We start from the raw sequence: 11,860 nt of genomic DNA, 5'->3' as shown, positions 1-11,860 counted from the left end.
AGCTGACCCTTGATGTAGTCCTATCCTAATCGGGAAGTCATCCGTGTCTCCATCACTTGTTCGAACTCTAGTCACAACATTGTTGTACATGTCCTTAATGAGCCCGACGTACTTCGTTGGGACTTTATGTTTGTCCAACGCCTACCACATAACATTCCTTGGTATTTTATTATAAGCTTTCTCCAAGTCAATAAAAACCATGTGTAGGTCCTTCTTCTTCTCCCTATACCGCTCCATAACTTGTCTTATTAAGAAAATGGCTTCCATGGTTGACCTTTCGGGCATGAAACCAAATTGGTTCATAGAGACCCGCGTTATTGCTCTCAAGCGATGCTCGATAACTCTCTCCCATAGCTTCATAGTATGGCTCATCAACTTAATTCCTCGGTAATTTGTACAACTTTGAATATCCCCTTTATTCTTGTAGATCGGTACCAATATACTTCTCCTCCACTCATCAGGCATCTTGTTCGATCGAAAAATAAGGTTGAATAGCTTGGTTAACCATACTACAGCTATGTCCCCGAGGCATCTCCACACCTCGATTGGGATACCATCCGGTCCCATCGCCTTACCTCCTTTCATCCTTTTCAACGCCTCTCTGACCTCAGATTCTTGAATTCTCCGCACAAAGCGCCTATTGGTGTCATCAAAAGAGTCATCCAACTGAAAGGTTGTGTCCATATTCTCACCATTGAACAATTTGTCAAAATACTCTTGCCATCGATGTCGGATCTCATCCTCCTTTACCAAGAGATGCTCCCTTTCATCCTTAATGCACTTAACTTGGTTGAAGTCCTGTGTCTTTCTCTCACGAACCCTAGTCATCCTATAAATGTCCTTCTCTCCTTCCTTCGTACTCAAATGTTGGTAAAGATCCTCGTACGCTCTACCCTTTGCCACACTTACAGCTCGCTTTGCAGTCTTCTTTGCCACCTTATACTTCTCTATGTTGTCCACACTCCTGTCATGGTACAAGCGTCTATAGCATTCTTTCTTCTCCTTAATAGCCCTTTGGACTTCCTCGTTCCACCACCAAGTATCTTTAGCCTCACGCCCCCTTCCTTTGGTTACTCCACACACCTCTGAGGCTACCTTTCGAATGTTGGTTGCCATCTTGTCCCACATATTGTTTATGTCGTCTTCTTCCTTCCAAGAGCCCCCTTTGATAACCCTTTCCCTAAATACCTCTGACATCTCCTCTTTCAGTTTCCACCACTTTGTTCTTTCAATCTTAGCTTGTTTATCCCTATGGGCACACATCTGAAAATGAAAATCTGCCACCAAAAGCTTATGTTGAGAAACAACACACTCCCCTGGTATCACCTTGCAATCCAAGCATGCTCGTTTGTCCCTTCTTCTTGCGAGGACAAAGTCAATCTGACTACAGTGTTGTCCGCTACTGAAGGTCACTAGATGAGATTCTCTCTTTCTAAAGAAAGTGTTGGCTATCATCAGGTCAAAAGCTACCACGAAGTCTAGAGCTTCCTCCCCCTCCTGATTCCTACTACCATACCCAAAACCTCCATGAACTGTCTCGAAACCTGCGCTTGTAGTACCTATATGCCCATTAAGATCTCCTCCTATAAAAAGCTTCTCACTACTAGGTATAGCTCTAACCAGGCCATCTAAGTCTTCCCAGAACTGTCTCTTAGCACTCTCGTCGAGGCCTACTTGGAGGGCATACGCACTAATTACGTTCAAGACCATATCACCAACGACAAGCTTGACTAAGATAATCATATCTCCTTGCCTTCTCACTCCCACCACATCATTCTTGAGGCTCTTATCAATCAAAACTCCTACTCCATTTCTATTCGCGACTGTCCCTGTATACCAAAGCTTGAAACCTGTATTGTCCACCTCCTTCGCCTTCTGACCCTTCCATTTAGTCTCTTGAACGCATAATATATTTACACGTCTCCTAGTCGCGGTATCAACTAATTCTCTTAACTTACCTGTAAGTGACCCTACATTCCAACTACCTAAACGGATCCTAGTTGGTTCGACTAGCTTCCTTACCCTTAGCACCCGTCGACTCTGATGCGAAGACCCTTGCTCATTTTTCACTACACCCGGGCGCCGATGTAGCGCGCCACTAAGGAAGCGACGACCCGATCCTTGGTTACTTGACACCATGCCCAGATCACGACACGGCGCGTCACGGGGGTGACGACCCGGCCCTTGCCCATTTAACACCATACCCGGGTTCCGATATGGCGCGTCGCTAAGAGGGTTACGCCCCAACGATTTTCTTTCGGGTTTCATTTCCATTTAAGTGGCTAAGTTTTTACATTGGCTCGCCACGCCTAACACAACCCTCCTCCTTTACCAGGGCTTGGGACCTGCTATGCTGGGACACCAAAGGCGCCCCACCATAGGCGGAGTTTCTCAGGCCATGTTTAGATTGCAAAAAATTTCAACCTGATGAATAGTAGCACTTTCGTCTTATTTGGTAAATATTGTCCAATCGTGGACTAACTAAGCTCAAAAGATTCATCTCGTGATTTCGAACTAAACTGTGCAATTAGTTATTTTTTTTACCTACATTTAATGCTTCATGTAAGCGGCTAAAAATTGATGTGATGGAGAGAGAGTGAAAAAACTTGGAATTTGGAGTTGATCTAAACAAGGCCTCAACCTTCCCCCATCACTCAGGGAAATAGATATTTGGAAATGCGACAAACTACCAGCATGTTCGCTTGGTCGTAAACGATTGTGGATTATAAGCTAGAACAATATTTTTTTCTCACACCAAACCAGCTAGCAGTAATAATCTACGATTGTTTCAACCGAAATGAACAGGCTGTACAACTCCTCTCGGGCCACTGGATGGACTCCGAACACTAGACATTTTAGGCTGCCCAAAGTTGAGATCACTGGAATCTGGCTCCGTAGATCTCCAAACGCTGGAATGCGCCGTCTTCGGGGTTGCGAAAGCCTAGTGCCTTTCTCGTCCAATGGGCCACCAGCATACTCATGTCTTCGTGAGCTTATAATTACAGACTGCCCAGGTATAAAGTCGCTCCCTTCGTCCCTACGGCAGCGACTGGACAGCCTCCGTGACCACGAAGGTACCCACTAAACTATAACTTTGCCATTTCACCATCAACTGCGTAAAATCGTCTGCTCGTGTGTATTGTCCTCGTCAAGCTGCTGCTCGCTATCTAAAAATATACTATATCAGTTTCCTTAGCCCTTAGGCATGCATGCAGTATCACCAGTGTTTAGGTCCTGACTCCTGAGATATATTTATCATTTGAATGTACATGTGGGGCCGAATGTTCACTGATCAACTAGTGTGGTATTTTTGCTTTGCTCCTAATAGAACCGTTAAGTGATAGCACATGCATCATCCACAAGAATCATTTCAGCTTTGGTCATCCAAATATAGTCTTAAGTTCATCTTTTGACACGAGTTTGCCAAATGACTCATTAATTTTTCTTTTGTTCGTATGTGCGTCTATACGTGTGAACTGTCTCCAGAAATTATTAACCCATTGGAAATTACTCAGCAATTACAGCATCAATAATGTCCCCAAAAGTTCCTTTTCTTTATGGAATTGTCACCGTAGCTTGCTGGTTTAAGCATTTAGAAAATACAAGAAAAAAATGTATTCCAATTTCCAAGTGATCCCGTTACACTCGTACAGATGGAGACGCAACAATTAAGGACACAACTAGCTAAAAGACTTTAATTAAACGGATATGTTTCTATTCCCCTGATGTTACCTTTCCAACAGAGATGCCAAGGAAAGTTTATACTTGTCAATTTAATTGATATTTCTTCTGTCTAGCTGACGAAATTTGACTAACTAAAGTTCAGGGAACTAACATCTACTTCTAAAATCAGGACCCAGCGTTTGAGGGACGACTAAAATGGCTTTTTTCCCTGTTAATAACGTTTTTTTTTCCTAATAACTTCACTGCTAGGATGCACAATGTATGCCTTTTGTTTTAGAAAGAATTGGGAAATTACTTGGTACAATTAAATAGCAATATACCTTTCAGATGCCATACTCTCGAATCTTTGTATGCCTTTTCAGTTACTCTATATTTCTATGGACAAATCCTAACATCAGCTATCACCAGGTGCAAAGTTACTGAAGCCAAAGACATGGAAATACGCCAGCTGTAGCAATTAGTGAGATGGAAGTAACGCCAAGTACCTGAAAGGTTGATAAATTGGTTAGTAGCATCAGCATTTCTTAAATTATTGGGTCTTAGTTACAATCATCTCGAGTTATTAGTGCTTATTATTGCATATATATATCCTATCTATTTTAGGGACAGGTGTTATGGTGTGCCTTGTTTACTGTCAGCGTCCAAACCATCATGTGGATAATGATACTTTTCCTCCTCTGGTATTCACTCTCCGGGGCCTAAATTTCCATATAGGCACAGATTCAAGTTGTTGAAGGCAATATAATTTTATACCTGATATTTCTCCTTAATAACCATAACCAAGGGATGTAACACTATTTATTCTCACATCAAATGGATACGGAGACCGGGATATATTGATACTTTTTCCAATGAAATACACTCACACCTTTGCTGTTACCTTCCCATGAGTTGATGTGTTCTGCATTTCTTTGTAAGTGAGCTTGGCAGAAAGACTACTAGCCTGTAATCTTACTATTACAAAAATTCGTTGGCAAAAGTAAAAATCTTTTACTTAGGATTACTCTAAATAGACTATCAAAAGAATATATTAGAATTTGTAGATGAACAAAATTCTATTAAGGTGGCATCTAGATTTCAATCTTAACTACCATTGAAGTTCAATTTTCATAGTTCAACCTTTCTTTTGAAACCATTAGCTGACATATCAAAACCGCTACACTCAAGCGGCATGTGTGATGAAATCAAGGCAAAATTGCTATGAGGTTGTATGTTTTACCTCGTTTCTATGGTAAGGGAGTATCTAGTGTCTGGCATTGTAGTAAGCTCATCGTTGAAGATTGAAAAATAGGCTTTCCTCTTTTCACACCGCGTGCTTCAGTAGGAAGCCTCTATCCTTGTCATCATTATTAACCCGCCATGGTGATGAGCAGTGGCTCTCCGGTCACGTCTTCGCCAGGCACCGGAGGCTCAGAGCGGAGTTGCTTCAGGTCAGCCACCGTCCACGGCACCGGCAGTCCGGCACTGTAGGTCCACAAGTGCGGAGCGTGGACCGTGGAGGGACAGGCCGTGGTGGTGGCGCCTTCTACGCGCGCGAATCCTTCGCCTTCTGCGCTGATTAGTCCTGGGTATCCACGGGTCTCTAGACGGGCAACTAAGCGGGCGACTGCGTTCTCCTCCGCCACGCCACGCCCTCCCAGCGAGGCCGGTGGGGTCGTTTCCGGCGTAGCTTGTGGGCGGACGGTTGTGTGGCGAAGGGAGAGGGATTCCGCGGAGCTCGTCGGAGGGAGGGGAGCTCGACGCTGCAGTGGTTGAAGGTCCCCCGCGCGGCCCTCGGGGGGTCTGGGCACCGACAGTCGGACCTCGATGGAGTGCGGCGTCAGGAGGCGGAGGGCCGTTCGTGGAGTTAAGAGGGGCCATGGCGGGGAGGTTTCGTAGAAGCTCCCTCTGTGGTCGCTTACCCGTGCCGGGTGGGGCGAGAAGACGGCGTGCAGGGGAGGTTGTACGCTAGCTGCTCGACATTTTGTGGCTCCCCGGTAGGAGTGAATTGCAGGTACGAATTTCTTGCACACAGGTTGATTGATTCGGCTTGCTAAGTGCTTGTCTGGTGCGGGAGCCTCTGTCCTTGTCATCATTATCAACCCGCCATGGTCATGAGCAGTAACCATCAACCTTAAGAGACATGTTCACTCATGTACGACCTCATTGGAGTCTACAAACATAATTGTCCTTGCACAATGACACCTCAGCAGTGTTTTCGATCAGTACTGCCGTCGACAGCGCACGCAGCAAGTCCATGTGATGAAAGCCACAATAGTGGTTAAAGGGGTGTTTGGTTTCAGAGACTAAAGTTTAGTCTCTATCACATCAGACGTTCGGATGTTAATTAAGAGGATTAAATATAAGTTAATTATAAAACTAATTATACAGATGAAGACTAATTTATGAGATTAATCTATTAAGCCTAATTAATCCATCATTAGCATATATTTACTGTAGCATCACATTGTCAAATCATAAACTAATTAGGCTTAATAGATTTATCTCGCAAATTAATCTCAATCTGTGCAGTTAGTTTTATAATGGGTCTATATTTAATACTCTAAATTAGTGTCTAAATATCTGATGTGATAGGGACTAAAATTTAGTCCGTGGAAACAAACATCCCTAAGTCTTACTCAGAATCACCTCAGATCGAGACGTTGGTGTTGGGTGACCATCATTTGTGGTTAAATACTGTTGCCCTGAAGATACGATGAATTAGGAGAGGACGAGTCCTGGGAGAGTTTATAGATTAAATTGGGTCTTCTTTGCTCCTTCCTAATGCTTGGCCGTATGTTTCTACGTGTGATGGTTATCTGTTTAAAGCAACTAAATCAAGCATGCATTCTAACAAAGATTACCCTGCTCGCTTGATCGTATCAGCCATGTTTATCAGCTATGATACAGTGTTTTTCTCTAAAAAACAACATCAGCCGACTTATAAGTCATAGAAACGATCAAGCGAACAGGAGATCCATACTTACAAAAACATTACAACTTGTGTAATTGAGGCCATTATGATGTAATTTCTTCACAAATAGGAACATATGCCGTGAACTCCAAGTTGTGATTGAGCTAGATGAAACTGCAGCAGTAACTGTTGACCCACCTCCTAAGAAGTTCACTCCAAGGAAGAAGCAGCTAGCAACCAAGACCAAGAAGAGTCCAGCCAAGAAGGGGAAGAAGTGAGTGAATGGAGTGGAAAAGCAGCAGAGAGGACATTCATTTTGGTTGTAAAAGACTCTCAAAATAACTTCTTTTGTGTAATTGAGGCCTTGCCTTGGCCAGACATGCTTATGTAAGTGGCCAGAACTATGTAAGTGGCCTGAACTATTGTATGTGGCCAAAACTTGTGGTAACTCCTCTGAACAACAACTCTGTTTGATGTGGCCTGAATGTAGCACTGCTGGTTGGTTTATGGTTAATGTGTTCCATCTGTTATGTGTGATCTGTTATGTTGAATCTGTCATGGTTAACATGTGCATGATCTATCTTGTGTTTGTTGTTAACATGTACAATTGTTTCAGTTGATCTGTCTTGTGTTTGTTACCGAGTTAGGCATGTGATCCACTTCAGTTGCTTTAGGTTTATTTTACCATCTATGTGTCACGTAGGTTGTGGGCTTCACCTTTCGTTTTGCAATGTAATTATACTCTTAGTTGATCTTTACATTGGTGAATCATATCAGTTGCTGGTTGATAATTTATGATAGACAATCAATCCCACAAACATTGTGCCCTTGATTTGCTTGCTTATTACCCAAGAAATAGTTGTCAGTTGTATCTTCTGAGAATAATCCTTCCTTCCAACAGATGCTTTGACTTTAGCTGATAATTAAATGTACTCATCTATTTCTAACGTCTCCATGGGTATAATTAATGCTTTTCTCATGTATTTCATACTGGCAAAACTACTCTCAGGAGATTGAAACACAATTTACACATTGTCACATTTGAAAGCATCTAGGCCCCTAGTTAGGTTTCGGTGATTAATGACAATACGTGATTACTGTGACTAACGTGTGTTTTGCAGAAACAATTGAGTTAGGTCACGGTAATGGAGATCGATTGGGCAATCATGGTTGTCATGCCCCTACGATGCAAATCGTTTTGGTTTTCAAAGGATGGACGACAAGGTTAAGGATAGACTAGTTCTAAGTATCGATTGGAGTTGGAGAGACACTTAGAGTAGTTTAGGACTTTGTTTTTCCTTTGGTCGTACTATTAAGGGGGGTATGAACGGGTAGCTTGACCTGGGTAAGTCTAGTGAGTTAGGTGTGGTGCACACTTGTTAAAACTAGCACTAGGTAGCTCCACAAACAGCCCTTTGATCTAATGGAGCAAACTTTATTCACAAATGTTCGAGAGTTGAAAGTGAATGGAGGGTAAAATACTGACCAGACGCTGGCTCCGGTGTGACTGGATGCTGGCTCAAGGTCCAGTCAGTTCATTTGACCAAGGTGAAAGCGTCTAGAAGTGACCAGACACTGCGAGGTCATGTCACCGGACGCTGAGGGCCAGCGTCTGATCAACTCCAGTAAGGTCCCAAAGAGAGAATCCTAATCGGACGCGTCCGGTCAATGCTAACTGGACGCTGATCAGGTTTCGGCTACTGACCGGATGCTGCTCAGCAAGTGATCGGACTCTGGGGGTCCAGCATCCGGTCGACATCAGTAAGGTTCCAGTGAAGGGAAAACATGACCGGACGCATCCGGTTAGTGCTGACCGGACGTTGTCCAGCGTCTGGTCAACACTTAACCACTGGAGTTCGGGGTGTACTGACCGGTGCATCTGGTCAACATGACCAGAGCGTCCGGTCACCCCGTAGAGGCACATAATGGTTCGTTTTTCAGCCGGTGTTATAAATACCACCTCCGCTCATGTGGGGGGGGTACTTTTGCTCATTCCAACAGCTAAGAAACACCTTAGAGAGTGCCAAGAAGAGCAAGGTCCTAGTGAGGTAATTGAGATTTGAGAATCCTAAAGAGAGCCCTCATTAGTGAAGATCAAGAGTAGCAAAGTGTGCATCCACCTTCTCATTAGTCTTGTCGTGGTCAAGTGAGAGTTTATGCTTGTTACTCTTGGTGATCGCCATCACCTAGACGGCTTGGTGGTGATTGTGAGCTTGGTGATCACCCGGCGGAGCTTATGGGTGACCCAACTCAAGTTGTGAGCGGTTGTGGGTGATTCACTGCGACGGAGTGTCGAAGAATCAACCCATAGAGAGCACTTGATCCTTGCGCGGATCAAGGGGAAGCTACACCCTTGCGCAGGTGCTCCAACGAGGACTAGTGGGGAGTGGTGACTCTCTGATACCTCAGCAAAACATCGCCGTGTTCCTCCTTCTCTATTTACTTTGAGCATTTACTTTGAGCAATTCAACTCTTGTCTTTACATTCATAGAATTGCCATGTTAGAGTAGGATTGGAACTTAGATTACAAGTCTTTTGCGTGGTAGAACAATTAGGAACACTTTCTAGGCACAAGGGGTTAATTGGGCTAACCATAGGATTTAATTATTGTAAAGAAATTTAGAATTAGCCCAATTCACCCCCCTCTTGGGCATCTTGATCCTTTCAATTAGTATCAGAGCCTCGTGCTCACATATTTAGGCTTAACCGCCTAGAGCAAGATGTCTCACGGGGATGGACCTCCTCCTATCTTTGAGGGAGATGATTTTTCTAATTGGAAAATTCGCATGGAGGCGTATCTAGAAGCTCTACATGTTGGTATTCTTAGAGCTGCCTCACAAGGCTTCCCAAAACCTCAGGATGCTACTAACCTACAAGGCAATGAGGTGAATTACGAGAAGTGGAATACAAAGGCTCGAAACACTATCTTTAGAGGCCTTTGCAAAGATGTGTTCAATTGGGTGAGGAACCACAAAGACGCCCATGCACTATGGTCGGACGTTTGTGTGCTCCATGAGGGAACTAAGAGTGAGCGTGAGGAACACTATATCTTGTCATGAAAAAGCTCAACTCTTTTGAAATGCTTCATAAAGAATGTGCTAATGCGATGTATTCACGTTTGAATGTTCTTGTAGAGGAAGTCAATGGGCTTGGACTCACTCAAATGCAACCATCCGATGTTGTAAGAAAGATCTTGAGTGTCCTCCCCATTGACAAATATGGGCATATTGTGACCGTGCTACATCAAAGTGATCTTTCCACCGCTACACCAACACAAATCTTGGGGAAGATCAATGCTCATGAGATGTACATGCACATCACACCTCAAGATGGCTCATCCTTTACAAAGAAGAAAGATAAGGACTTAGCATTCAAAGCTAGTCAAGAGAAGGGTAAAGCAAGACTTGAGTATGAGAGCTCAAGTGATGATGAAGTTGATGATGAAAGTCTTGCTCTCATGGTGAAGAAGACCGCTAAGATGCTAAAGAAGCTCAACAAGAGTGGCATCAAGTTTGATGGCAAGAAGAAGTTCTTCACTAGCTCTAGAAGGAAGCCAATCTCCGAGATGGATTGCTTTAATTGTGGAGAACTTGGTCATCTAGCACACCAATGCACTAAGCCCAAGAAAGACAAGTTTAAGAACAAATACAAGGGCAAGAAAGATGACTCAAGTAATGAAGAAGAAGAAGAAGAAGAACAAGCCATATAAGAAGAGAGGTGGCAAGAAGAGGGACTTCCACAAGAAGAAGAAGAGTGGAAAGGCATACATTGTCGATGATTGGCTCACGGACATTGATTCATCTAGTGCCTCATCCAATGATGATAGTGACAATGAGAAGGTGGCCACAATTGTTATCAACTCTTCATCATCTTCATCGCCACCACCGCCATCATCCTCTACACACCTATGCCTTATGGCCAAGGGTGAGAGCAAGGTATCTAGCAATGATGATAGTAGTGATGATGAGCATGCTAGTGATGATGATAGCGATAGTGATGATGATGAATATAAGTCACCTTCTTATGATGATCTTGCTAGATTGCTAAAACAATACACTAAGATCATTATAAAAACTAGAGCTAAGAATGAAAAGCTAGAGGCTAAAAATCATGCACTTTTAGCTAAATGTGATATAGCCGAAAAGGCTAGTGTTGAGCTTAGAGAAGCAAATGATGCTATATCATCCAAACTCAAGGAGCTCAAATCTTCTAAGAAAGAGCTTAAAGATAAATATGATAAATTTGAGAGGACACATAATGAGCTCATCACTAGCTACAACAAGCTAAGAGAAGAATATACCACTCTTAAGGTTAATCATGATACTCTTGTTATTGCTCAAGAATTCTTATCTAATGAGCCACATGATGCTACTAACAATGTTGTTAAGATTGATATAGCTACATCATGTGATGACTTGATTATTAAGAGCATTGAGCAAAGTTCTAGTAGCAAGGGCAAGCAAGTGGTTGAGGCCGATGATTATGATGAGTTTGTCAAGCTCAAGAATGACAATGAAAAGCTCAAGAAAGATCTTGAAGAACTCAAAACCACCAAGTCTATTGTGCTAGAAACTATTGTTCATGATGATGGTTTGATCCTTGAGAATGAGAAGCTCAAAGATAAGAACAAGAAGCTCAAGGAAGAGAAGAACAATGATGCTCTCAAGGAAGAAAACAAGAAGCTTAAGTTAGAGAAAGAGCATCTTAAGATTGGATTGAGCAAGTTTACTAGAGGCAAGCATCTTCAAAGTGAGCTACTTATGAACACCGTCATGAAGATGGATAGAAGTGGCATTGGGTACTTGGCAAATCAAGAGAAGAAGGCTCAAGCTCAACAACAACATAAGTCCAAGCCAAAGCCAAAGAGATGTTTTGAGTGTGGACAGGAAGGCCACTTTGCTCATGAGTGCAAAACTCCACCACCACAACCCTTGCCCAAGCATGCAAGACCCTTTGCCTTCAATGCTCACTACATACTTAGAAAGGACTCTAATGAAAAAAATGAAAGTCATGTTCTTAGGACCTCCCAACAAGAATAGGCCTAAGAAAATTTGAGTTGCAAAGTCACTTGTTGAGAAGGTGAAGGGCCCTCAACAAGTTTGGGTTCCTAAAGCTTGATCTCTTGTGTGTAGGTGAACTATAAGACCAGTGGAAGTTATTAGGTTATTGATAGTGGTTGCACATAACATATGACCGGTGATCCTCGTATGTTCACCTCACTAGATGAAGAAGTAGATGGACAAGAAAGAATCACATTTGGAGATAACTCAAAAGGCAAGGTCA

This window comes from Miscanthus floridulus, chromosome 6, assembly GCF_019320115.1.
Source record: "Miscanthus floridulus cultivar M001 chromosome 6, ASM1932011v1, whole genome shotgun sequence".
Classification (NCBI taxonomy): domain Eukaryota; kingdom Viridiplantae; phylum Streptophyta; class Magnoliopsida; order Poales; family Poaceae; genus Miscanthus; species Miscanthus floridulus.
The sequence above is the reverse complement of the archived record's forward strand: the minus strand, read 5'-3'. Positions refer to the sequence as shown.